This window comes from Dama dama, chromosome 11 (genome assembly GCF_033118175.1).
Source record: "Dama dama isolate Ldn47 chromosome 11, ASM3311817v1, whole genome shotgun sequence".
NCBI classification, from domain to species: domain Eukaryota; kingdom Metazoa; phylum Chordata; class Mammalia; order Artiodactyla; family Cervidae; genus Dama; species Dama dama.
The window spans coordinates 39,327,416-39,353,662 of record NC_083691.1 but is presented as its reverse complement, the minus strand read 5'-3'; the positions used below and the strand labels follow the sequence as shown (position 1 = coordinate 39,353,662).

The 26,247-nt window shown below is 41.5% G+C and overlaps 1 long non-coding RNA gene across 1 annotated transcript; it reads right to left on the bottom strand.

The window, feature by feature from the left end:
- On the bottom strand, positions 1-23,820 carry LOC133065505 (uncharacterized). The gene is made up of 4 exons (XR_009694900.1): positions 23,610-23,820; positions 2,905-5,211; positions 821-1,269; positions 1-90 (listed from the first exon to the last, which is right to left on the bottom strand). It is a non-coding gene; the product is annotated as an uncharacterized LOC133065505 (long non-coding RNA).
- Positions 23,821-26,247: the final 2,427 nt, after the last annotated feature.

The window sequence follows — 26,247 nt, the reverse complement described above, 5'->3', positions numbered from 1 at the left end:
TATTTTATCAGTTCCTTCTGCTAGAATGTAAACAACATGAAAAGTCTTAAGATGTCTTTACTGCTGTGCTGGTTGCAATTCCCAGAGGACCTAGAAGATAACATGAGCTCAATAAAAATTTTTGCATGAGAAAAAAAATTAAAGAATCCTCACAGTGCCTAGTGTATCTCTTGCACCCTGTAGTATACTGACTGTCTAATTAACTCAGACCTATTCTCAAGAGGCTTAAGATCTAAAGTAGCCATAAGAGGTCCATCTCTAATGTCTTTCCAGTAACAGGTAACTGAAAATGTTTTATTTTAAGTTTACAGAGCCATTGAAATCCCCCCTCCTTCAAAATGCTTTTTTTTTGTTGTTGTTATTAAAATAGATTTATTATCCCTGAGCGTGGCCTATCTTCCTGTCTTAACAACAAGCTTGAGAGGACGCAGGAGACGATGCCAGGGACCCCGAGGTCATGGTGAGCCCTTATCTCATTCTCTGAGCAATTCCATGTTATAGGTTTAGTGACTTCTTTCTTAGCATTCTACTCTGGGAAAATATAATTGAACAACTCTCAATATTTTTGATCCATTAGCACTGACAACATCAAACATTAACCTCAAAAGGAGTGGCTGAATATTGAAAGTTAATTTCTACATCTTTTCTTCTGTAATCTCAAAATGTGAAATCATGACAACAACAAAGTCAGGAGTCTTTCTCAAGTGCATTTTTAGTTTCCTGAAATTAAAACACAAGCATTTTTCTCTACATAAATTTTGTTTATCCTACTACACAAATCTCAACTTGTTACCTGTTGGTGAATTTTTGTTGAGCTTACTTTGTTTGCTGAGGTTTTTTTGTTGGAGCCTTGTTCAAGCCCTCTTATCTCCAGATGATACAAGCATGGTCATTTGGTGTTGCTGTTTAGTCACTAGGTCATGTCCAACTCTTTGCAACTCCATGGACTGCAGCATGGCAGGCTTCCCTGTCCATCACCATCTCCCAGAATTTGCTCAAACTCATGTCCACTGAGTTGGTGATTCATATCTCCAGATGATTCAAGCATGGTCATTTGGTAAACATTCAAAATTCTTCATTTATTTAAATATACTTATATATTTATAACTTTAACCTGACAAATAATGCTAAAGTGTAACAAAACTTCAAAGATATGTATCATTTATTGCTACAGATACACATTGATCGTCTCAAAATGTGTTTTCCCAGTGAAAAAATGATGGTGACAATTTCCCATTCAATCCTTCTTTGCAAATGTAATTTCTGCAGCTAAAGAAAACCAAAAAAAAAGAAAGAAGGAAAATGTTTAATAGTTTATATAAAACTTGATCTGGTCAAAAGTTACTTTCAAGTTTGTATTCTCAAAGGTAATTTGGTGACAGTTAATCCATCTGCTAGGGTTTTGGCTGTGTGTTTGTGCACATGTATTTATAAAAATACGCACCCATAAATGCTTTATTGCATTTCCTTATTTGGGATTGTGGTTTATCACTTGAATTTCTCATCCATCCTTTCTCATTTCTTTTTAGATTTCCCTTTTATCCTCCTTACCTCTCTTATTCCCTTGTCCCCCTACCTTACCCCACTCCTACATTCCAGGGATCTGGGACTTGTACCTTTACTGATTTGCCTAAACCCCCATTTTAAATACATGTGTGTGACACGGGGAGGATCTCCCAGCCCTGTCCTATCACCGCAAACTGATCAGAAGAGCCTGCTGAACCTAAGGAGATCAGAATATGAACATTTCAATGGATAATAGTAATCAAGCCACTAAGGATCAACCTCTTTCAGAACCAGTTAAAGGACCAGCCAGCAGGCAAGACAGGGCAGAAGCAAGACCCCTGAAGGGAGGCAGAAACCTACCTCTGAAGCTTCCGTGCTGTCGTGGCTCTATCTGAGTACCCCCTAATTCAAAATTCCTCCCTCTTCCCCTATCCATGGACAATAAATTCAGATTCCAGGGCTAAATACATTTCCCTTTGTGAAAAAAGATTAACCCCTCCCCCATCCCAGTGAATACACATTAGTTGGGTGAGCATTCCTGAGTTTGAATTTCTCTCTGCTGAGACCAGTAAGTCTTTTCAGACACAGCACTGACCATTAGGATGAAGCTTATGGTCAGTCCTTCATGTTCAGAGTTTCTCACATGCTGTCCCCTCCTCTCTGCCAATCTGTTTGGTGACAACTAACCCTGGGTGCAGAGGAAGCGTGCGGGAGTGGGGACAGGGAGGTAAGGAGTGTGAGGGAGCCAAGGCAGGACTTTCACTTTCAAGGCATAAAAGATGAACTTCAGGCTGCCAAATCCCACAACCTAACTGAAGCTCTGTCCTGGTTTGAGCTATTACTCAATGTTCTATGCTTTCATATTTTAAGAAAAGTTTATTATGACAAGTCAATGACAGCACTTTTAGTAGGTCAATAAATCATGGATGTATCATATCACAGAGATGACAGCTATGTAAAGCATCACAGGGAACTTGATATTATTTCAACAAAATAGCAACTAGAGCCTCTTGGCACTTACTGTAATTTTAAGTCAAGGTTTAAAAATATATTATTATTAATATTACTGAATGGGAAATTTTCTTGGAAGTGGTACTGAGAAACAAAATAACTCATCACAAAGTTTTGTGTGAGAAGGAATAACATATTAAGTGGGGAAGATTTCCAAAATGTTTCTTCTCGTATTTATACGTTGGTTAGATTCTATAATTTGCTAATATCAGGATGGGGGAGGGGAGAAACTCAAACCAGATGAAAAATAGGATAAGAAGATTGTCAAGAGCTTTTCTTCATGGTCTCTTTCCAAGCATATGGTAAAAGGAGAGATGATAATTTTTTAATAAACTTTAGATAGTAGCAGAGTAGAGATGGGAGGCTGACCCAACCCTGTTTTCTTACTTTCAGAGTGAAAACTTCGAAGCAGCTGTCAGAGCTGGGGTGACAGATGTTAGCAGGAAGGGTGCAAAGGCAACAACTTACTCCTCCTTCAAAACTGTGAACATCATCCTGTGCCAACATGTTTTCTGTTCTCTAAGGGGAGAGGGCAGTGGAATGGCAGGATTAAGAAAGTTTAATAAACCCTGATATTTGGGTAGGACTTTCCCATTTTGAAAATGCTTTCACATGTTTGATTTGATTTGATTCTTAAATCAACTTTATATAGGAAGCAATTTGGGCTCAGCTGTAATTCTTTTCACAAAAGGCAGAGCAAAGTAAGTGACTTTCCCCAAACTACATCACTGCCCATGAGAAGAGGACAATGCCCAGTCTCCCCAGTGTCATTTCACTGCTTTTCCCACTGTACATGTTTATCCTGTTTTCCATCTGTTTTGGGTTTCTCTCCCTTCCCCACTCTGATATTATTAAACAACGAGCATCAATTTGAGAAGCTGCATTTGCAACGCCTTTCCCACTTAATATTACCTTCCTTCTTACATCCAACTTTGCGACAAGTTGTCTGTTTCCAGCGTCCCATTCAAGACTATGCTAGTCTCAGGTCACTATTTCTTTTAACCACTATTAACCTGGTAACACTGAGATTCAGTGATTACGGCGGCCAGTGTTCCATTAATGCCTAGAGGGAGAAGTAGACCCTGGCATTCCTCCTCCCCAATCCTGGCCTCAGAGCTGGCTCTTTGGCTCCAGCTTTTAACCACAGCGGAAGGTGTTCCACATGACAGAGGGCATGGTGTCCAGAATAACATCTTGGCTGGGGCAAAGAAGGGCCTGCCTTCCCTTGGCTCCTGGAAGGTACTAAGAAAGTATTCAAGGAGAGCTTTGTCATTCAAGTGACTCTGTTGCTCTTCAGTTGCTCACTCATGTCTGACTCTTTGTGACTCCATGGACTGCAACACACCTGACTTCCCTGTCCTTCATCATCTCCCAGAGCTTGCTCACACTCCTGTCCATTGAGTTGGTGATGCCATCCAACCATCTCATCATCTGTCATCCCTTCTCCTCCTGCCTTCAATCTTTCCCAGCATCAGGGTCTTTTCAAATGAGTCAGTTCTTTGCATCAGGTGGCCAAAGTATTGGAGTTTCAGCTTCAGCATCAGTCCTTCCGATGAATATTCAGGACTGATTTCCTCTAGGATGGACTGGTTGGATCTCCTTGCTGTCCAAGGGACTCTCAAGAGTCTTCTCCAATGCCACAATTCAAAAGCATCAGTTCTTTGACATTCAGCTTTCTTTATAGTTCAACTCTCACACCCATACATGACTACTGGAAAAACCATGGCTTTGACTAGATGGACCTTTTTGGTGGCAAAGTAATGTCTCTGCTTTGTAATATTCTGTTTAGGTTTGTCATAGCTTTTCTTCCAAGGAGAAAATATCTTTTAATTTCATGGCTGCCGTCACAGTCTGCAGTGATTTTGGAGCCCAGGTTACTCTAACAGTCACCAAATTCAGGCAGATCACTGGTTTCTACAACTTTGAAGCAGAGATGCAAAAGGAGGTATAATAGAATGAGATTTAGGCTGTCAATACTCTGAGACAAAAACCTCCTATAATCAAAGTGAAGTAAGTCACGCTGCTGTTCCCTCAAGTTATTCATTCCCTCAAATTGCTTTCAGTGGCTTCTTTTCCCTTCCAAAACTGCTCTAGAAAATCATTTCATATAAATATATAAATCAATTGTAAACACACATCAGCCTTGAGCTGTCATCATCCGCACCCCTGGAGGCACTGGCACTAAAGCCCAGCATTCTCCATTCTCTAGAATGTGCCTCCTAAAAACAGCCAGAGAATCCTTTGCTTGATTTCCTTTTGTGGGCCAGGCTTGGGGAACAACCTGAAATGAATTCAGCATATAACTTTCAATAGCCCTGCTGGCCAAATCCGTGTCTGAACAGAAATAAACCCAAATTGGCAGAGAGGTAGGGAGTGTAGCAATGAGATTTCATCATAGCACCATCCTCCCAAGAGATCTATAAAGAGGCAGCTCTAGGTGAGAGTAAAGAACCCAGAGAGAAAGAGGCAGAAGGAAGAAGGGACAGGGCACCAACAGGCACTAGTGGTTTAAAAATAACCACATCCCAGCAGGCAATCTGAGTCCAGCACCGAAGCCACCACGGGGCTGTGTCTGGGATACGACAGTTCTGGGGTGGGCACCACCCCTTGTGCGCCAGATCAGCTGCACGATATATTTTCCTTGTGTGTTTCTCTGCATGATCCATTTTTCTGTTGGTTTCTCTTTTTGCAGATCTGTGAAATGAAAATGATAACATCGATGTCATAGCCTGTTGATTTCACATGATGGGTGGGCAGGACACAGCAGCAAAGAGGAGAAAACGCTTTGAAGCCACGCGAAATGTTTTTGCTTCTAGTTCTTAATAACTGTGACTTTGGTTATGTCACATAAACTCCTTCAGGCTCAGACTTCTCAAAAGGGGACAAAAATGCCATCTTCGTGGGAACAGCGTGTGTGTGTGTGTGTGTGTGTGTGTGTGTGTACTAAGTCACTTCAGTCATGTCTGACTCTTTGTGACCCCATGAACTGTAACTTGCCAGGCTCCTCTGTCCATGGGGTTCACCAGGCAAGAATACTGCAGTGGGTTGCTATTCCCTCCTCCAGGGGATCTTCCCAACCCAGAGTTCGAACCTAGATCTCTTCTATCTCCTGCACTGGCACATGAGTTCTTTACCACTAGCACCATGAGAACAGGGAGAAGATAAATAAGATAATGGACATAAAAGTACTCAGCATAATGCCTAGCTTCTAGTCAGTGCTCAATAAATGGTTAAAAACAGGCACACTCACATATATTCTATAATTAGTCTGAGACCGCAAATAAAATTGAATATGAAGGAACTTGGAACAAAATAAAATATTCTATTATTTTATAATTTATCATAAGAATAAACATATGCTATTCTTATTAATATTTACCCTTTAAAAGTCCAACCATCTTTTAAACACCTGAGCTTTTAAGCATGTCCAATAGTTTTAATATTGGTTAATTGGAGCCTATATTATACTTAATTATTGGCCCCAACCTCCTACAGTTTGTGTTAAATATTCACTCCCCCAACATGCCCTTCTGGTCAAAAAAATTCTCTTTCTCTTTCCTTGACTTTGGGTTTGGTCGTATCATTTGCCTTGGCTTATCAGAGTTTGCTAGAACAACTGGAAATTGGCTTGCTCAGCGAGGTTGCCATCTCATGTGTATACTAGATCACTTTAGTCGTGTCCAACTCTGTGTGACCCTATGGACTGTAGCCCATCAGACTGTCCATGGGATTCTCCAAGCAAGAATAGAGGGGTTGGTTGCCATGCCCTCCTCCAGGGGATCTTCCCAACCAAGAGATCGAGTCCACGTCTCTTCTGTCTCCTTCATTGACAGGCAGGTTCTTTACCACTGGCACCACTTGGAAAGCTCCAAAACAACCTTGGGAATTTATTTCCTTATAATCTCCCACTTAAAGGCCAGTGTATCACTGGATGTAGCCTCCCAGGTTTCTCTGTCCATAGAATCCTCCAGGCAAGAATACTGGAGTGGGTAAGCCATTCCCTACTTCAAGGAATCTTCCCAATCAGGGGTTGATCCCAAGTCTCCTGTATTGCAGGTAGATTCTCTTAAGTGTGGCCATAAAAATAGCTTCCTGGAGCTGCAGATCCCAGAGTGACAAAAGACACATGAAGCAGATCTAAACCCAGACATAGACTAAGCCACACCCAGCTGAGCCTGGATCAGCCAACCAACACATATATAAGCAAGAAATAAACATTTATTTCTGTATGCCACTGGGTTTTGTGGTAGTTTTCTATGAATCATATGGAGGCAATAGCTGACGGGTGAAAACAAAATAGCTCATCATTAGGGGTAAGAAGGGAGAATGCTGGCCTTTCCAGGTGTGTCTGCCCCACCTGAAACTTCTGCCCTGAGTGGCAGGAACAGAAGCCACTGGAGAAACAGGGTCCTCTGACACCCTCCTGGCAGAGGGGAGTGGGGAAAGCTGATTTGTTTCCTGATGATTTTCCCACAGCCCTGGACCCATCTCCACCAGTCTGTTCTGTGGCTCTTGTCTCCACCTTAGTCAAAAAGCATAATATCATGGACTCTGAAGAATCAAGAGCACTGCACAACAAATTAAGGCGTTTTGAAAGTAGCTGAGATCTTGTATAATCCTTAAAAATTGTGAGTCACTATGCTGTATACTTGAAAGGTATATCATACCATAAATCAACTAAATCTCAATTTAGAAAAAATTAATGGTAGCTGGGATCGAGTGATAAGAGGGACTGAGAAAATGCAAAGACAAAATTGTAAGGGTGACAGAATCTATTTTCAGTTCCACTCCTACTGTTCAGGAACCCAGGATATCTTTCCATCATACAACCAAATCTGCCCAGGAAAGAGTACAGTATCACTTGTTTAAACGTTGGGTTAAATATAAATCTATATCACTCCTCCTAGAGCTATTTTGTTACCAAGGCTGTATTTAGTGGAATAAAATGTTTTTCTGGAAAAAAAAAAAATCAGGAACTGCAAAAGGATGGGAAAGTTATTTACTGATTTTCTTAGGGGAGGAAAGGGAAAATTACCCTAAATCCTGACTGTATGCCACACATAGCCACCTTTTAGAAGATGATCCAAGAATTGAAGGTAATAACACAGCATTGCATATATCCAAGGTATACTTTGCTGCTGCTGCTGCTAAGTCACTTCAGTCGTGTCCAACTCTGTGCGACCCCACAGACAACAGCCCACCAGGCTCCCCCGTCCCTGGGATTCTCCAGGCAAGAACACTGGAGTGGGTTGCCATTTCCTTCTCCAATGCATAAAAGTGAAAAGTGAAAGTGAAGTTGCTCAGTCGTGTCCGACTCTTAGCAACCCCATGGACTGCAGCCCACCAGGCTCCTCCGTCCATGGGATTTGCCAGGTGAGAGTACTGGAGTGGGGTGCCATTGCCTTAAAGGGTAATAAACACTTCAGCAATGTATTTCAAAGATGATCATTTTGAAGATGTATAACTGAGACACAGAAAAAAAAAATGGAAGTGATGGCTATCAAACAAGTGTAAAAGTTCTTGTACTCTAGAACAGTCTGTAAAAGGCTAGGACAGGTAAAAGCTATCATCTTCTGTATCATCTTTAATTCCAGAAGACTTCAGAGAATAGAGCTTTTGGAGGACTGGTGACTGGAAATCTACGAGCAAGCCTGTTAAACCTAACATCATAAATGCAAATCTATTTAACTAGTGATGGTAACCAGCACCTGGCTCTTCCTTTCTGTTGATTTCTAGGGCCACATCATATCACACTCAAGGCATCACTGGGATCCAGAGAGAATGAAAAACATTGTCCTTAAGATATATACACTGAAAAAGAGACATCAACAGTCAATTCCTTTACCCCAGGGTGATCCAGCAGTGAAGCCCAGAGAATAGCCCATGCCTGCTGATTCCTTTCCACAAGCACTGGGTGTACTAATGACTATGTAAGACACCACAACTCAAGAAACCTCTCAGTCGACAGTAATCAGTCAAGATCTAACAAACAGGTATGGACGACAGCTATGGGAAAATGAGTTATACCAAACTGTGTGAAAATGGACTGGGTCAAAGTAATGATATGGCCAGCTTTGTCCCTGTCCTCAAAAAGTCTTTGGAGTGAAGAATGAATCAATGAATGAGTCAATTTGCACATAAGTGGATTACTTTGAGGCAGAGCCAAGCATTGCCATTGTGAACGGTGTAGAAAGTAGCCCTGAACCCACTCACACAAGACCCCAGAAACAGAATCCACTTAAATGAAACATGCCTTTTGGTTTTAATGTAATCTTTTATTCATAGGCTACAGAGAAATAAAGCCTAAGGTTTATATTTGTACTAAGATTAATCCTCTGGCTCGTGAATTGAAGAAAACAAAATAGGTCAACAACTCAAAATTGACTTTCTTAAAAAAGAAGCACATGCAGAGGTGGGCATTGGGCTAGAAAAGTTGTGGTGCTCTATAATGTTGAAAGTCACGTCTCTGTGAATGGAAGAAACATTCTAGATGTAGAAAGTGAATTTTCATGAAAATATGCACTCCCTGGGGATTTTAACATCTTGGACTTCCCACGCTGTGCTGGGGAAGTGAAAACTTGTGAGGAGCAAAACATCGGGGAATTTTTATTTGCAGCCATAAGTTATCCCATATGGCTGGAGAGTGATTTCTTATACGATGGATAGGAACTTGAATTAACTTGGCTGTTTATTGTAAGAAGAAAGCGGAGATGGGTGGGCTGGCTTTCTGTGTCATACTAAGGCCTGCTGTAGAGGCAGCAGCAAATCATCTCAAACCACAATAGTCTTTGGTGGCTGAAAAATTATGGCAAGAGTGACAGTGGGATAAAGCAATAGGATGGCAGGGAGAAGAAAAAAATGGAAAAGCAATGTAAGTGACTGCCAGCCAATAGGCAATGCTTGGTAATAAATAGCAAGACAAGGGAGAAGAAGGAAATGAGGCGAGAGGAAGTAGGTGTTGGGAAGATCATTCAAAGGCAACAAAGGAGCATTTAAGCAAGATGTAAAACACAGGTGGAGGAGATCCTTGACTATTACAGAGGAAAATCAAGGCAGTGTAAAAAATAAGACAAGCAAAGGTGCAGAATGAACACAAGATAAATTATATAAGACGTTGAAACAAATAAGACATTTTTAAGTACATAAAGAACAAGGGGTCAAAGAAATGGCAAGGGAAATTTACTGCCAGAAGAAGCAAAAAAAAAGAAAATTAAATGAATACTCTGCCTGAGTGTTCACAGAGAACAGGACAGATGCCAGAAACAAGCATAAATTTCCAGAAGAAGCAAGAAGAAATATTTAAGGATCTCAAGATCAATAAGTGGGGCCAGTCATCAAGAAATTTCCATGTTTCCAAACCTCAGAAATCTCCAGAGTCAGAAACGACCTCCAGCCCAGGGCCTGAAGGGAAATGGTGGAACTGGTCTCTGGAACCTTCTTTCAGGGCTTTTGCAAAACTAGAAAGGTAAAGGCAAGAGCAGTCCAAGGGAGGCAGTTTGATAGCAACTGGGGATGAACCAAGAGCCGTTCTTGGGTGACCATGTGAGAGGCCTAAATGCAGATGGAGGTTGACAGCCAACTCCCTCATGACTGGCATTTTCCCTTTGAAAAGCAGTTGTCAGTACAGGCTGGTGTCAGTAATAAAATGGCTGGTATTTGGACACCCTCCGAAGGCCAGTTGTTGTCACCCCAGCCTTTAGCAATGGTACCAACAAACTGTTGACTAAGTGATCACAGTGCCTTTTGACCCTGAGCTATGAGAAGTTATCTCTGACCTGCTTCCAGGGAGAAAGATCAACAAGATGAGCAAGAGAAAAGAGCAAGGAGTCTCTGGGGAATCCAACTCATGGCTGAGGCTGTGTACTAAACTCACTCTTCACTCATGTCACATTCTCTATCCCAACTCTCTTCATGTCTCACTCTTAAATTTCTTTCATTTTTTTAATTAACTTTTTTATTGGACTATATTTGATTTACAATGATGTGTTAGTTTCTGCTGTACCGCAAAGTGAATCAGTTATACGTATACACATGTCCACTCTTTTTAATATTCCCTTCCCATATGGCCATTACAGAGTACTGAGTAGAGTTCCCTGGGCTATACAGTAGGTTCTTATTAGTTATCTGTTTTATATATAGTACTGTGTATATCTCAGTCTTCCAATTTATCCCTCCACACTCTTTCCTCCTTGGTAGCCATAGATTTATTTTCTACACTTGTGACTCAATTTCTCTTTTGCATATAGGTTCATTTGTGCCATTATTTTTTTTTTTTTAAGATTCCATGTATAAACAATATCATATGATGTTTGTCTTTCTCTGTCTGACTTACTTCACTCTGTATGATGATCCCTAGGTCCATCCATGTCACTGTAAATGGCATTAATTCATTCTTTTTTATTGCTGAATAATATTACCTTGTATATACGTACCACATCTTTATCCATTCTTCTGTCAATGGACATGTAGGTTGTTTCCATGTCCTGACTATTGGAAATAATGCTGCAATGAACACTGGAGTGCATGTATCCTTTTGAATTATGATTTTCTCTGGGTATATGCCCAGGAGTAGGATTGCTGGATCATATGGTAGCTATATTTTTAATTTTTTAGGGAATCTCCATACTGTTCTCCATAGTCACTGTACCAATTTACATTTCCACTATTAGCATAAGAAGGTTCCGTTTTCCTCTCATCCTCTCCATATTTATTATTTGTAGACTTATTGATGATCGCCATTTTGACAGTGTGAGGTGATACCTCATTGTAGTGTTGATTTGTGTTTCTCTCTTCCCTGATAGCTCAGCCAGTAAAGAAGCTGCCTGCAATGCAGGAGACCCTGGTTTGATTCCTGGGTTGAGAAGATCTGCTGCAGAAGGGATAGGCTACCCACTCCAGTATTCTTGGGCTTCCCTTATGGCTCAGCTGGTAAAGAACCTGCCTGCAATGTGGATACCTGGGTTCAATCCCTGGGTTGGGAAGATACCCTGGAGAAGGGAAAGGCTACCCACTCCAGTATTCTGGCCTGGAAAATCCCATAGACTATACAGTCCAAGGGGTCGCAAAGAGTCGGACACGACTGAGTGACTTTCACTTTCAATCATTAGTGACGTTGAGCATCTTTTCATGTGCCTCTTGGCCATCTGTACATCTTTGGAGAAATGTCTATTCAGATCTTCCACCCATTTTTTTATTAGGTTGTTTTTTTTCTAATATATTGAGCTGCATGAACCATTTGTTTCACTCTTTCATTCTTTTTTTCTCTCTACATTCTTTTTTTTTCACTCTACTGTAAATATCTTTGCTAGCTGCCTTAAATATTGTTTGAATATCACTGAGAAAGTAAAAAGGCTTGAAGAAAGAAGAGAAAAGAAGAAAGAGGCAAAATGGGGAGGAGAGGGATGAGGAAGAAATTGTGAGTTCATTTCTCAGGAGAGATGATGCAGCAAAAGAAAAAAGCATTGTCTGAATGGGGAAGAAAAATGGGTTGAAAAAAGAAAAAGATCTAAGAATTCAGGAAATGATATAACAAGGTGGGGTTGAAAAATGGAAGAGTAAACTAAACTGTAAGAAACGAAGAAAGGATTTGAAATAGAAGTCAATTGTTAGCAGACTTACTTTTGGCTTTGAAGAGAGTCCTAGGAGACAAGTCACTAAGCTTGTGAGAGAAGAAAGGAGCTAGGCGTGAAACCAAAACATCAAGCAAGGAGAAAGACAAAGATTTAGGGGTAATCACAAGAACTTCGCATCTTACAAAGTGGGTGTCTTAGAAGGGAACTTTGGCCACACCACTGAGTCTGTAAACACCAAAAGCTATTCCCTGGGAAAACACACACACACATACACAGGCACACACCTTACCATAAATACGTGCACATGAACACCCAATACAATACACACACACACATTTCCATCAAAATAAACCAATTTTGGCTCCCTTTCTTCCCCTTTTTGAAGGGGAAGAAATTTTCTTCCCCTTTTTGAAGGGGAAGAAATTTTCTTCCCCTTTCTGAAATAAAGATGAGTGATCTAAGAAAGTTGCTAGTGGGAGACACAGATTTTTCTAATATTCTAGTTATTTGACTCCATAAAATTTAACATTCACAATTATAAACTGAACATGAGTGATTATAATTCTACATACAGATAAATGATAATAGCTTTAAAAGATACCTTATTTACTAATTTGATTAAAAATTCTTAGCTTAAACTTAGAGCTCACCAATAAGGAAAATAGTTCATAAATCCTAAGTCAGTTATTGAATTTCATAAAATTTCAGAATTGAAAGTGAAGATTGATGGGGTCACATAGGTCATTTCCCCATTCAAATATGCTTCAGTTCCTTAGTATTTGTCAGAATGGTATGCATAGTTTTCATGTTGATTAAGTCAAATAATAGCCTGGATGTTATGCTTTTCCTCTTCTCCATGTGGCCCTGTTCCTAGCACATTGCTCAGCCAGAGTCATCTGTGTCTATTCCTTTATTTTCTGATCTTCCATGTGAAGTAAAGATCAGGAAATTTTCACTCTGATTTTGTAATTAGGCAAATGGAGTCCATGAGGAAGGAGCCATGTGAAATTCATGTCAACTAAATTAGAACAAGAAAAGGGTTGCCCCATCACCTAATGAAAAAGAAATCTGTTTATTGTAGGTGATGAAATGTAAATTGAGTCTGGAAACAAGGTCTCCAAGATGTCTTCCTTCCCCTTTACACTCCCCCGTGCCCCAGCCCACACAAGAACACAGGGCACTTGCTGGAAGTGGGTAATCCTTGCTAATAAGCAGCCATGGGTACTTATTTGCATTTTTGCAAATAAGTGGAATTTTCTAATTTTTTATAAAATATAAAAAATTTTAAAGTGTAGTTTTTTATTCCCTAGCCAACATTCCAAATCTCCCTGTGAAGATGATCTATGTTTTGTGAAAATAAAATAGTTCTGACAACACTATTCCCTCTGGTCAAGTGCAGAAGGCTGGTCACTTGAAACTGGACGTGGCTCTTCAATTCATCTCAGTCCTCATTTTGTTGTCTACTTGGCCCCCTGTAGTACCTTGAGTTTTTGACATCTGTGCTGAAGAAAGCATTGCTGTTGATGATGCCGTTCACTTACTAAGTCGTGTCTGACTCTTGCCACCCCATGGACTGTAGCCTGACAGGCTCCTCGTCCAGGGGATTTCCCAGGCAAGAATGCTGGAGCGGTTTGCCATTTCCTTTTCCAAGGGATCTTCCTGATCCAGGGATCAGACCTGTGTCTCTCGCATTGTAAGAGGATTCTTTACCACTGAGCCACTAGCGAAGTCCATGAAGAAAGCATGAAAATCCCTAAACACATCACTCAGCCTTTCAAAACAATGGTCAGTGTTCTAATCTGCTTCTCTGAGAAGGCAGAGAGCAGAGGACAAGTCAAAATCACCCAGTCAAGCCTGGTGCTTCATACACATTTATGAACAACAAAAGAGCCACAGAACCAGATGACAGGGCTTAATTAGCCCCTGCCTCACTCTAAATTACAGAATAAAGTAGACTTCTGGTTTTTGACATTCTTTGACAAATGAGATTAAGAATTACATTATCCCCCCCCTTTTTTTTCAACTTAACTACTTATGTTCTTCCCTTATTTTATTGTTGTTTTCCTCATTATACTGTCTTAAACTTGATGTTGATAATCTTACTAATAATTATAATTATATTATGGAACATTTACTTTCTAATGTCTTCTTTCAAATACTCAATATATATTTTACTATGACTTTACCAAGGATTATATGGATAAACTAATTTGTTATGATGTTGGCATTTTTCAGCATTTACCTTGAAAAATAACACTGGGTCTTTTGAATGTAATGACCTGAAATTTCTAGAAGTAATTTGATGATTTATTTTAATTATTATCAAGTGGAAGGATGATAAACAAAACTGAAACTCCTTACTTCATTAGGATGCCTCATTCTGTACCCACGGGGAAAACAACAGATGAAGTATCTGGGCCCTGACCCATGGTAACCTGACTGCCAGCGAGGCAAGCATTGGTTAGAAAAGGTCATACATTGAAGTCTCAGGATCTATAAGCCAAAAATAGCACAAGGCACTGAAAAAAGACGAGTTTTTTAACTTATGAATTCAGTGTAACCACATGCTTCTCATATAGTACAGATTCTTTTATTCAAAATTAAGTGTGTATTCTTATGATAGAAGAAGTTTTATTATAAAAAGGCTGCAAACCAAAATGGATCATAACTCTTTTGCAAACATAACTTTTCTACCCTGCCGTCACCACAAACACACATATCCCAAACTGGGCTGTAGCCAAGACAGGCAACATGATTTGCAGGGCCTGGTGCAAAAGAAAAATGCCAGACTCCAGGTTCAAAAATGACTAAGAATTCAAGATGGTGACTGTGGAGCATTAACTCAAGGTAGGAGTCCTTCTGAGCCCAGTGACTTATACAATTGCCCGGGTCAGCTGCCCATGAAACCAGCCCTGGGTGCAAGGAAGACATTTTGAAAGCTTTGGGAAAAAAGTAATTCCTCCTTTCAAAGATATAAAAGCCATTTAGCCTTTCTTTCTAGATCCTTGTATCCAGTCTTAGGGAAGACAACATCCATACTTGAGAACAGAGCCTGGGGCTACAAAAGAGAACCAACCAACAACTGATGAACCTACATGGACCCATCATTACTGCCCAAGTCTGTTGTTTACACTAGGATTCACTCTTGGTGTGGTGCATGCTATTGATTTGGACAAATATACCCACCATTATAATATGCTTCCAGAGTAGTTTCACTGCCCTAAAAACACCTCTGCGCTCTACCTATACACTCCTCCTTCCCTCCAACACTTGCTAATCACTGATTTTTTTACCATCTCCATAGTGTTGCTATTTCCAGAATGTCATATAGCTGGAATCCTATAGTATGTGGCCTTTATATTTTATTTATTAAAGTTTATTTTAATCTGGACCATTTTTAAGATCTTCATTGAATTTGTTACTATACTGCTTATTTTATGTTTTGGTTTTTTGACCCCGAGGTACGTGGGATCTTAGGTCCCTGACGAGGGATCAAACCTGCACCGCCTTCATGGGAAAGCGAAGTCTCAAGCCAGAGAAATCCCTATGTGACTTTTTAAAATTGACTTCTTTATTTACTAATATACATTTTATATTTCTCTATGACTTGATAGCACATTTCTTTTTTTTCTTTAGTGCTGAATAAATTTCCGTGTTTGGATGTGCCACAGGTTAATTACCCATTCACCCTCTCAGGGATATCTTTGCTTCCAAATTTTGGCAATTCTGAATGGAGCTGCTATAAACATCAAAAGAAAAAAGAGAGAGAGAGAACATCAACCATCCCACCAGGTAACTTTCCAGGTGTTACCGCCACCCCTGCATCCTGAGGTGCACTTTTGCTTCCTCCCCAGAGGAGGGAAGATTTGCTCAGGCATGAACCCTTTGGGCCCCCATAGTGGGCACATGAATAAGTAACTAAGGCTGAATTTCAATAGGACTGCCTGCACCTTTTTAACCTCAGGGCAGATTTATGTTCCTTCAGTTCAGTTCAGTTCAATCATTCAGTTATGTTCGACTCTTTGTGACCCCATGGGCTGCAGCACACCAGGCTTCCCTGTCTGTCACTGACTCCCAGAGCCTGCTCAAGCTCATGTCCATCGAGTCGGTGATGCCATCCAACCATCTCATCCTCTGATGTCCCATTCTCTTCCTGCCCTCAGTCTTTTCCAGCATCATGGCCTTTTCTAATGATTCAGTTCTTCGCATCAGGTGGCCAAAGTATTGGAGCTTCAGCTGAAGTTCCTTAGGGGAGTTTGAATTAAAAATGTCAAATCCCTTTCTTTGAGAAGGGGAAGACCACTAAAAGGAGGAAAACAAGGGCAGTGAATTCCTCTTTAGAAAAGGGTGGAATAGCTCTCTTAGAAGGGCCTTAGCACAGCAAAGCAAAAGAACCCAGATCCAATGGATCAATAAGGCAGGGAGGCTGGGTTAGCTTAGACCCTGAAGGACACTGAAACCAGTGTCCTTGGTAACAACTGAAACCAGTTGAGAAATTCTAAGAATAGACCCTCAGGCATTTTGTGGGCAAGGTTTTGGGAGATCAGGCTTTGTGGAAACTGTGGCATCAGCTCTTGGCAGGGACATTGAAGGTCTGGTGCTATTTCCCAATTGAACTTAATTGTATGTTTCCATAGAACATTCTAGTTATTCCTTGGACTTGGCCTACCCAGTTACTTCTTAGCTCTGAGAAATTTATACAACAGAATTTCAGGTGCAGGCAGGTGTCTCGGTGTTGCATTTGGGGAGTTTAGGCTGGCAGTGGCCAGGGAAGCAAGATAACTGGGTTGTGACACCAAGGGGCTATGTGACCTTGAGGCAATGCCCAGCACCTTCAAACATAACTTCTCAGCTTCATCAGCCAAGAACCTGGGAAAACTTGATTAAATCAGGAAGTTGGCTCCTCTTAAGAGCCCTGGGGTAAGAGGGTAACTGGTGAAGGATCAGGTCTGGGCTGCACCCCACCCTAGTTCCAACAAGTGAAGCTCCCTGATTTTCTTTCATTTTATTCCCCCACTAGGGCACAGAGGTGACAGAGGACAGCCCCACCATGTTCCATTTGGGTTCCACTAGCTCTGACACCAGTTTCCAGGGTCCCATCCCAGCCCCACCTCTTCCTAACTGTGTGACCTCACATGTGTTTTTGAACATCTGTGCCTAAGTTCCTTTGTTTGGAAAAGAAAAATGATCACACTATATACGCTGTGAGTCTTTGTGCAGCCTGAGGTCAAATGTGTAAAATATTTAGCTCACTCCCCAGTTTCTAGGACAAGCTCAATGAATGTTAATTATAATAATCCTGTTGGATAATGAATTCCACAGCAAAAGAAAGGCTGAAAAAACACTGGACCTGATATCTTTAAAGGTCTCCCTAGGACTAAGGCTTCCCAGGTGGTGCAGTGGTAAAGAATCTACCTACCAACGCAGAAGATGCAACGGACATGTGTTTGATCCCTGGGTCGGGAAGATCACCTGGAGGAGGAAATGACAGCCCACTCCAGTATTCTTGCCTGGAAAATTCCAGGGACAGAGGAACCAGGCAGGAAACAGTCCATGGGGTCGCAAAGAGTTGGACACAACTGAGTGACTAAGCACAGCACAGGACTGAATTTCCATGATTTTTCGACCTTTCGCCCCTTGTTGTCTTTATCCCTTCACTCCCACCCTACAAAAGCCTTGGAGCTGAACCAAAGTCAAACAGGAATCTTCCCTTGGATATGGGTGATGATGACAGAAAAGGGAGAACATTGGGTGTGTCCAGTAATTTCAAGTGTTCCTGAAAATGCTGTCAGAAAGCCCAGGATCATGGGATTTCTCCTGGCCTGTTTTAGTGGGTGTAACTGAACCCTTCCTCCAGGGAGAGAACTGTGATGGCCTCTTGTCTCTGTAAGAGCAAGGCCTAAATCTCTATTTACCTCTGCAGACAACAATGCTAAAGCCAGTGGGAAGCACTATCACAAAGAAAAAAACCTAAGCCGAGGCCGGAGCAATAGCTAAGGCCTTGCAGAATCCATATAATTTATGTCCACTCCATGGCGCCAATTCACAAACGACCTCTCAGCTGGCAGTTCCCTTCCCAGGCTTTTGCCTTCCACCTGCTTAGTGAGAAAACAGCCACCGATGACAGGAGTCCAGGATAAATCTGTCAGCGAGACTTACAGGACAAAATCTCCCGAGAAAGGCTTGAGGAATCCAGAAAATAAATCTGTGTGTCCCAAACAGTAGCAAGGTCACTCAAGTTTATTATGTCTCCTTTTAACCCCTCGGGTATGAGCTTATTGACTATAATTATCACCAACCTCAGATGACACTAAGTAGCATCCTGTCTCCTGCTACCACAAGGACTGCCCCAGACCTTGCTTCCTGGGGAACAGACTCAAACACAGCAGGTTTTGAACAAGAGGTCATGGTTATCTTCTATCTGACAGGTGAGTTGGATGCTTCATGCTTCGGATATTTCAGGAAGGGGCTGGACATTGACAAAGGAAGTCAGGCATTTAGCATAAGCTGGAAAAGGATTTCAAGTGACTTAGAGGACAAGAGGGTAGAAGGGTCACAGGCTACAAGATAAGAGAAGTTCCAGAGCTGTCATCCAAGCCTGCAGACTTGACCACAAATCCACAGTGATTCCAAAAGAGGTCTGAGGACACCCTCAAAAGTTTGACCCTGTCTTTTAGAAACCCCTTCAGTTTCCTCCTTTGGATATCAAGGGCACTTCCAGTAATATCCAAGCTGCAGAAACTGTGAAAGTTAGCAAAAGATAAGAGCTCCTCCAAAGGCTGCACCGGTTAGACAGGCAAGGAAAAGGTGGAAGAGTGGAGGCAATTTAAGATTCCCTGCTGCCCAGGAGATAAAATCCTGCCTCCTAAACTTGATGCTCAAGGGTCTACCCAACAAAGCCAGCTTTCTCTGGCTAACTGTGCCGTCTGGACCACCCAGATGCAGCTCCAAAGTTACAGTTGCAGGCACCAAAGGGACCTCAGGTTCGGCCCAAGAGACCACAGTTTCTGATACATTAAAGTTGTCATATATATGTATATATAAAACTGCCAGTGTTTGTGTGAAGCCCATAGGATAACAGTTTCTTTAGAAATATTACTGAACTTTAGCTTGCTTTTAGTACTGAAGGAGCAATTACTTTCCTGTAGAAGTTTTGTTTTGTTTTTTAATATAAAAAAATCCCCCTTGAGAAGTGGTGGTCCTACAGTCTACAGCTCGTTTTTTCAGTTAGGCAATCTCTTGCCTGACATCTTTCTCTCTCCCAGGGTCTGATAGAAATTTAATGCAAGCCAAAAATGAAATTTTAAACTTTCTCATAACCACTTTTTAAGAAAATAAAAAGTAAACAGGAAAATTTTCATAATATAATTTAATATATCTAAGCTAATAACATTTCAACATGTAATCAATACTTTCAAAATTATTAATGAGATGTTCTACCTTTTTCATATTTTCAATTGAGGTACACTTAATTTATAATATGTTAGTTTCAAGAGGAAAACTAAGTGATTAAGTTATGTATATATATTCTTAGTTTCTCAGTTGTGTCTGATTCTTTGGACCCCATGGACTATAGCCCACCAGGCTCTTCTGTCCTTGACAATTCTTCAGGCAAGGGTAGAATACTGGAGTGGGTTACCATGCCCTCCTCCAGGGGATCTTCCCAACCCAGGGATCAAACGCAGGTCTCCCGCATTGCAGGTGGATTTTTTACCAGCTGAGCCACCAGCAGGGAAACCCAAGAATACTGGAATGGGTAGCCTATCCCTTCTTCAGGGGAACTTCCCAACTCAGGAATCGAACTGGGGTCCTCCTGCATTGCAGGCAGATTCTTTAGCAGCTGAGCAACTGGGGAAGTTATACTTTAAGGTCTCAGTTCCTGCTGCTCCCCATGCCTTCCTACCTTCCACACCCTTCCTCCCTCCCCCTCTGCTCTCTCCCATCCACACCTCTCTGCCTGCCTGCAGCGCAGGCAAGGATACTAGAGTGGATTGCCATGCTCTCCTCCAAGGGATCTTCCCAACCCAGGGATCAAACCCATGTCTCATATGTCTACCTGCCTTACAGCCAGGTTCTTTACCACTAGCACCACCTGGGAAACCCCAAGTGTGGGTCATGTATCCCCAAAAAGTTTGAAGCCTGTTCATGGCTAGTAAATGTGCCTTTCATCTTTTTTCTCCTCCCCAGCACTAAGCAGAATGTAGGACACACAGTAGGCTCCATGGGTACTGGTTCAATTGACTCAATTTCATTTTCCTAGACACTGCGCTCAATGTTTTCTTTGCCAATGAAGAACATAGAACAACAAAAGAACAAAGAGTTGTGTTATTTTTTCTCCAGGGGCCAATTCTCTCACTTTTGGATAGATGCACTTTGTCATCAAGAATATTTTGAGACTTCCCCTGACCTTATTTTACACCACCTCAGGCTTCTCATCAGCATTCTCAGACTCCAAATATATTTCACAAATCTATTCAAAATACTTTCCAAGGTACATTTCCATATGCCTCAAACTCCTTCTCCATTTCAATATCATTGATATAGAGGAGATATGGACCACTTTGAGAAAAATGACCAAATGGCAAGATAAAGCTCTCTCTTTCCTCTTGGAGGTCTGAAGAAGAAAGGCCACAGGGATGGGGCAGTAGGCAGTTACAGGTGCCTGTGTCATAGACTTTGAATGCATAGCCATGGAGCCTTTGCAGGAGGTAAGGTCCATGGTGTATGATTTGATCCGGGAACCCTTTGGAAGACTTGAAGTGAACTATGGAAGCAGGGGGAATCAGGAAACCTGGACCATGAGCTATGACACATATCACAAATTCATCAGTTGCAGAAATGCCTGGAGAAAGTAGTCAGCTAAACCTGATCTCAGCGAACATCATTCAGCACCCACCGAAGGCAAATCATGGGGCGACCCTTCATCCTGAAAGGATGAAGATCTTTCTCCTTTACTCTGACACCATTTTAAGAGAGGATGAGGGACTTCCCAGACAGTCCAGTGGTTAAGACTCTGCGCTCCCAGTGCAAGGGGCCCAGGTTCCATCCCTGGTCAAGGAACTAGATCCCACATGCCACAGCTAACAGCCCATATGCCACAATTAAAAGATCCTACTTGCCACAATGAAGACCTGGTGCAGACAAAATTAAAAGAAAAAAAGTACAGAGGATGAGGTGTAGGGAAGAATCTGAATAATAACTCAAAGAGATCATCTACCCATGAACTAAGTTAGAACCAGGCTACAAATTTGGACACGACAGTTTTTCTGTACATCTCAGTATAGGATAATAACTCTGTGACCCTGATATAGATGAATGAAGTCATGGAGTAGATGAACCTAAAACAACAATTTTTGGGATGCAGATGATATGCTTGTAGGTGGTGAATGACTTTCAGACGACGTTCACATTCTCTAGAGAATTTGTAGTCACAAAATGTACTTTAATGAAACAGCACTGGCGTTGAGTAAAGTACATTTTAGACATCACATTCAAAATAGCATTCACTGAGCACTTGGGCCAGCCACTATCGATGCTCTATTAAATCAAACCCACTTCCAAGGCACTTACAGAAGTCTGCTCTCAAGAAGGTTCTGGTGTTTGTCATGTAAATATCTTAGTGTAAACTAAATTAATGATGTACCTCTCCATCACTTGCAGTTCGTTTGTTCATGGTAGTGGTGATTGTTTACATTTTTAAGTCATTCTTAACTATAAAAGCAAAACTTTGATCTCTGCTCGAGTGACTTGCAAGTAGTAAACACCTAGAGAGCTGTCTAGTTTTTCCTACCAGGAGGTCTTCCTCCCCGAAATTCATTTAACAAATACTGATGGTGCTAACTCTGTTCTAGATCCAGAATTAAATGCTAAAAAGATATAGATGCTGCTCTGCCATCTCCACTTGGAAGTCCCACAAGCATCTCAGATTGAATACACCATAAGAGTCGTCCATGATTCCACTCATACAAACCTGTCTATCCCCAGTTTTCCTTATCACAGAAGATAGCAGAGCTGTGTAAGCAATGTGCTCAAATTGGGAACCCTGACATAATCCAGTTCCTCCCTTTAACCAACACCTCCCTATGCACACTAATGCACACACACTGACACATATCCACATGTGCACTGTGAAATTAACTTAACAAGGAGGCTATTAAACCCAGGTGGCTAATAATAATAATAATGTAGGTGCCACCTATGCAGAATCTAAGCCTGTAAAGATTTCAAGCTTATGAAATCAGAACCTAAGGGCAACTGGTCACAAACAGCCAAGTAGGCTTTACACTAGAGCCAATCAACAATTTTCTTGTTTTGCCTCTGTTTTTTCCAGAAAACTCTCTCTCCAATTCCTGTCAATGGAGTGCTGCTGGTCACCTCTGGTTTGGTACTGCCTGATTCAAATCAGTTTTTGATCAAGTAAACTCCTAAAAGATGTAATGTGCTTCAGTTTATCTTTTAACAGCACACACACACACACATGTGTCCAAGGAGTCATTCCCTTTTTGCCTGGAAAATCCTATGGACAGAGGAGTATGGTAGGCTACCGTTCATGGGGTCACAAAGAGTCGGACATGACTGAGCGACTTCACTTTCAGTTTATCTTTTAACAGCACACACACACACACACACACACACGTGTCCAAGGAGTCATTCCTTTCAGTCCAGTCTCCAAATCAGATCTTGAATCTGTAGGAGAGTAAAAGTAATTTTCCCTCCACCTTGCTGAGTTCTTGGCTGAGATGCCCTGTAATAAAAGATTAACAAGATGTAAAGCAACAGAATTTTGTTAACGTATATACTTCATGGATACATGGAAGATACCCAGGAACAATGAATAAACTCCCCAAAATGGTCCAAGTCACCACCTTGAGCTCAAGACAAAAGAAAGATATTGGGGAGAGAGAGGAGGTCAGTTACTTGAGAGGTGACCAGAAAAAACACAGGAAGCAAGCGTATGGTTGTTATGCAGATTGAAGTGGGTGCCTTCATCACTACTCCATGTTTCTAGTGATTTAAAGTCATTCGCTTCTTGGGACAGGGAGGGAGGCAGCCTTATAAATGGAGATTTCCTTCATAAGTGGAAATTTTCCTTACAAAAGGATAACTTATATTGTTTCTCTGCTGTTTTCTACTGTTTTCACTATTGTTTTCTCCTATGACTGCTGGCTCTCAAGAACAACGAAGTCAAAATAAACCGCATGTCAAAGAAACTTATTTGGGGAGGTGTGTTCTCGTCTTCAAGTCTGGGCTCCACTGTCTGTGCCCATTAGCACTGCCATCTCCCCACCAGAGCCCAGACAGACTCTGGACAGCTTCTTAGCGTCTGCTACTTCCACACTTGCTTCCTCTAGTGCACACAGACCTCAGCACTCAAATTAGCATTCAGATCACCTCACTCTCCTGCTTAAACCCTCACTGGCTTCCCAGGTCAAATGGAATACTATCCCAACTCCATCCCGTCCCTCATTTACCCCGCTTATCTCCCCATGAGATCTACTCTTTCCACCTCCCCAACCTCACCTTTAATGTCTTTCTTCACCACCTACGTGCTCCAGTTATGATGGCTCCAGGTGGTTCTGAGAAGAGATCACATCCTTTTTACTTCCAGCCCCTTTCCTTGTTATTTATGCTGCTTTGAAGGTGCTTCCCCAGTTCCATGACTGGGGCCTGCCCTTCCCACAGGTCTCAGGTTAAATATCACCTCCTCACCAACTTCCCCAGAGGTCCAATGGTTAAGACTGTGCTTTTACTGCAGGGGACACAGATTTGATCCCTGGTCAGGGAACTAAGATACCACATGCCACATGAGAAAGCCAAAAAAAAAACAAAAAAATCACTTCCTCACAAACTTCTTCCCTGATCATCCTAGCATAGTTTTTAACTATCACTAGCATTCTGTTTATTAAAAGCAAAATCACAGGTTATAAATAGAGGATTGAGTTTTTGCTGGTATAACATCACAGTTAAGAGCCTGGACTCTGAGGCCAGACTCTCTGGATTCAAATTCTGACTCTGTCACTTCCAAGCTGTGTGGCCTTGGAAAAATTACTTAACCTCTCTGTGCCTCCATTCTGTTATTTCAAAAATGTAAAAAAAAAAAAAGAAAAAAATGATAGTACCTGCTCCACGGAGTTGTTAGAGGATCAGTGAGTCAATATACATGAAGTACTTCAGAAAACGACAATCTGTAAGACACATGTCATTTGTTAAAGAAATTCAAAGCATAAAATATGATGCAGGCAGGAATCCTATTTTTCTTTCTTTAATTCTTCCCAGGGCTTAGCCTCATGCCTAGCACAAAGTAGACATTCAATGAATGCTCATTAAATACATAGACATATAAAAGAATGATGAAATGACATAACTTCTGTTCCCAGAGAATCTGCAAGAGAACCCAACAGGTTGCAAACTTAAACGTGCAAATAAATCACCTGAGGATCTTGTTAAGGTGTCGACTCTGATGCAGCAGGTCTGGGGGAAGCCTGAGAATCTGCATTTCTAAAGCACCAAGTGGTGCTGAACCACAGTCCACACTTTGAATATCAGAGTCCTAGCTGACTGTCAATTGACATAGGTCTAGAAATGAGCTTCTGAAAACTGGCTGCCAGAAACAGGCTTCCCATTGCTATCTGTGTGTACCTTAGACTCTTCCTCCTAAGGCCATCCCAGAGTTAGCACCTTCTGCAAGCATTGATGGAGTCTCAACGGACAGTGCTCATGATCCCACTCAGATGTGGGGTCAGTGATCACCCCACCTTTACTTCTGACCACCTGGGGAGGTTTGTGAAAGGTCTCCTTGTATCTTTCCCCTTTATCATCACTGGGCCATGGATATATTTCATCTGAAAAGACTCTTTTCTCTTTAGGGCTCTCTTTGGGGTCTTACAAGGTGTTGTAAATGTGTTCCCTTTACACCAGCATTTTCAGTAATTTATTCCAGATACTAGTCTTGTGTTATTTAACTCTTAAATGCTTTCAGATTTCAAATATGCTTTATATCAGCACATACAAACTATGTGTGTTGGCACTGGTATTTAAGAACAAGAAGGTTAAAATTTCAAAAGCGACGCCCTGATTTCTAAAACATGATAAAGGTGTGATTTTTTTTTTCCCCGGGGCAGGGGTGAATGTGGCTGGAATTTCTCAGAACTTCTCACTGGTTCCCTCTCAGATTTTAAATACTGCCATTGCCTCTAATGTAGTGTATGCTCCAGAAGGGCAGTCTTCCCCTTTTTTTCCAAACTTGCAACTGAAATAATCCTGGAAGCACTTTTGAAAGTAAGCGTGGTCTTCACACGAGAGGACATTTCACAGAGCCACAGATGAAGACTGCAACCTCACTGTATATCTTCTTTAAACAGTCACAGCCTGCAATGCCTAATTATCTGCTTCCAAAAGCATTTGGTTAGGCACACAACACATCTCAGTAATGGAAATGGACTCAGATCTCCTAGAGCCAGTTCATAAAAGCAATGGAGTCGTTTTAATACTGTCAATTCCCTCTCGGCAGTACAGTCGAGTAATGTAGCAGAACTGTCTGATGGCCAAGGTAATAATCGGAAGAGATAGACACATCTACTGGCTGATATGGTAGAATTAGCTCATTCGTTCAGCTGAAAGAGTTTGGCTTGAGGGCCCCCTGGTACTTGTTCACATTCCACTGTCCCCTCCATGGCAACACTGCAGAGGGGCTCTGTAGGTTCAATGTCCAAATCCTTACCTGCTCCCTGGAACCACAGCTCCATCTGTCACTCCAGCGAAATCTCACTGTCTCTCCCATATGTACTCACAGCCTTTATCCTGGGCACCAATTATTTTGAGCTTCCCTGGTGGCTCAGAGGTAAAGAATCTGCCTGCAATGCAGGAGATACTGGTGCAATCCCTGGGTGGGGAAGGATCCCCTGGAAGAGAGCATGACAACCCACTCCAGTATTCTTGCTTGGAGAATTCCATGGACAGAGGATCCTGGGGGAGTCACATAAAGTTGAACATGACTGAAGTGACTTAGCATGCATGCATGCACACACCAATTATTTTAGTATTTGAGAATGCTAACTCTAGCCAAAAAAAAAAAAAAAATGAAGCTGTTAGAATTTCCTACTTTAGAGATTCTTCATAACTGACAATCAAATGTCCAGCTAAACCGAACAAGATGCTG